The sequence below is a fragment of the Littorina saxatilis genome, linkage group LG14, assembly GCF_037325665.1.
Source record: "Littorina saxatilis isolate snail1 linkage group LG14, US_GU_Lsax_2.0, whole genome shotgun sequence".
NCBI classification, from domain to species: Eukaryota; Metazoa; Mollusca; class Gastropoda; order Littorinimorpha; family Littorinidae; genus Littorina; species Littorina saxatilis.
In genome coordinates, this window is record NC_090258.1 from 19,895,024 (window position 1) to 19,897,523 (window position 2,500).

Sequence of the window (2,500 nt, forward strand, 5' to 3'; positions counted from 1 at the left end):
AATGTGTGTGTGTTATTCGTTTTTTTCTACATTTTTTGTATTTCTTCAAAACTAGATTCAATTAATTTTAGTCATAACATATCAAAGATAGAATTATTACAAGTCACACCTATTATTGACCAACTATTAGCAAAGGAAAGTGAGTGATCGTGTTATGTGATGATTGATATTAATTTGTTCCAGGACACCCTCAAGTTATGCAGACCAATGACGGATTTGTGTTGGAGGTGCCAAAGCAACAACACCAAGATATTTCGCGGTGCAAACCTGACCGACGAAGAGAAGGGTGAACTTATGCTGTAGCAACAGCGACACTTGAGTATAGTGGTTGCAGAGCGTCAATTCTACAAGGATGAAATAGCCCAGTGCAAGACGGCTGTCCAGGGGATTGGATTGACCGCTCTCACGGAGACTGCCCCAAACTCACGCCCCATTGCTGTTCATTATAGCTTTGATTTTGCGCAGCAGGTGCATCTTCCAAGTAACGCTGCACAACCGGGCCCAATGTATTTCCTGGTGCCGAGGAAATGTGCCATCTTCTGTGTCAACTGTGAGGCCATCCCTCAACAAGTCAACTTTCTTGTCGACAAAAGCGTCAACTGCAGTAAAGGGTCCACTGCTGTAATCAGCTACTTCCACTTCTTCTTCGAGAAATACGGACTAGGAGAGCAAGTGCTCAGTCTGCATTGTGACAACTGTTCAGGGCAGAACAAACATAACTTTGTAATGTGGTACCTGATCTGGCGCGTCATGAAAGGCCTTCACACAGAGATCAATGTACACTTCATGCCAGCCGGGCATACAAAGTTTGCCCCCGACTGGGCCTTTGGCCTGCTAAAGAAGTTTCCGGCGATCCGAGGTGTCCTGCCGACAGCCTCGATGATTTGTGCGAGGTCGTGCGAGAGAGCACAGCAGTGAGCCACGTTAACATTCCACAGCTAGTCGGCAGGGAGGATGGCTCTACTCTTGTCAACACGTACGACTGGCAGACCTTCCTCAAGCTAGCGTTCAAGCGCCTGCCTGGCATGCTGAAGTTTGCCCACTTCAGAATGTCACACCAGCACCCTGACTGTGTCTTTGTGAAGATGTCTCTGGCTGAAGTTGAGGAGCAGCGGAACCTGCTGGTCAGCCGGGAAGCTTTCTGAGCCTTGGCAGACATGCCACTGATTCTGCCCACCCCCGGACTCTCGCGTGAGCGAGAAACATACCTGTTCCCCCAGATTCGTGAGTTTGTGCGCGAGGACAAGAGGGATGTGATGTGTCCACCCCCCCCCCCCCCCCCCCCCCAACTAACCTGCTTTCTATCTACTCATAGTATATGGTTTATATTGTAGTACATTTTTGTGTACACTACATTGGCTACACACTGTGATGCTACCGGGACTTTGTGGCAGTAAATGTTTTCAAGTTTAAGGATGACATTTTAAATAATGGAACTGGCTTGACTTCAGATCTGTGCAATCATGAAGTTCATTGTGTTTATTATTTGGATTGACTTGTGAATCAGGATTATTGAGACTCTTTGCTTTCAAACCTGTAGTGTGTAGTTGAAGGATAACGGTAAGGAATAGCAAAGCAAAATGCTGATACAAAAATTATTAGATTATAAACTTACCTCTGTTCAAAGTATTTGCCAGTACATTCGTCTGTTCGACCTGGTTCTCTGACAGTTACAGCTGTTGCCTTCTAGACTCAAAGCTGCACCCCCCCCCCCTCTCCCTCTCTCCCTCTCTCTCTCTCTCTCTCTCTCTCTCTCTCTCTCTCTCTCTCTCTCTCTCTCTCTCTCTCTCTCTCTCTCTTTTCTGTTTCGGTTTTCAGTGGGAAAATTTTGCTTGCACTACTTTTTCCTTAGTTTTATCTTCAATTAAATTGTATATTTATTGTATGGAGAACAATCGACTTCAACCATTCTGATTCGTTTGAAATATTCATGTTTTAATGAGATTGATGTATCGTTCATATTTAAGTTCACTCAAGTAACCACAAATAAAACCCAAGTGAGATCAGTACTCTGTGACTTATTGTTTCGGTTCGTAAAAATGAACTTTAATAATAGGGCCTAATACTTAAAATATCAAGCTTATGCTTTACAAACTAAGACAATGAATTATTTGAGAGAAGGTTTAAGTTGCACATGGCTTAAAAGCATTATGTATTTTATGGAAGAGCATGGATAATTTTGACTACTATTTTGGTGAGACCTATTTGGTTTCTCGAATCACACTATCAACTGTACTTTAAAAATCTCACAAATCCTACAGTGATGCAAAATCACCATGGAAACAAGCATAACACTGTTGTTTAGTGTACTCTGTACACATTTTATTCCATTAGAACGAAATTTAAGCATGGTTGCTAGGGACTCTTCGCTGTTGAATGTGTCCAAACTTTAATCCAATTTCCTCAAAATGGCCGCCATTAATACCCGTATTTCAAACTGCTCCTGAGTCTTCATTTTTGGGAGTATCCTTTTCATTCAAACATCACATGAAAGCTTGTT

General features: G+C 42.9%; 1 long non-coding RNA gene across 1 annotated transcript in view; it reads left to right on the forward strand.

Annotated features, from left to right (window-relative positions):
- LOC138947315 (uncharacterized) overlaps nucleotides 1–2,009 on the forward strand; it is a 4,502-nt gene extending 2,493 nt beyond the window's left edge. Inside the window, exon 2 of the long non-coding RNA XR_011449618.1 lies at nucleotides 184–2,009. This is a non-coding gene — a long non-coding RNA (uncharacterized lncRNA). The remainder of the gene's footprint in view (nucleotides 1–183) is intronic.
- The last annotated feature ends 491 nt before the right edge of the window (nucleotides 2,010–2,500 follow it).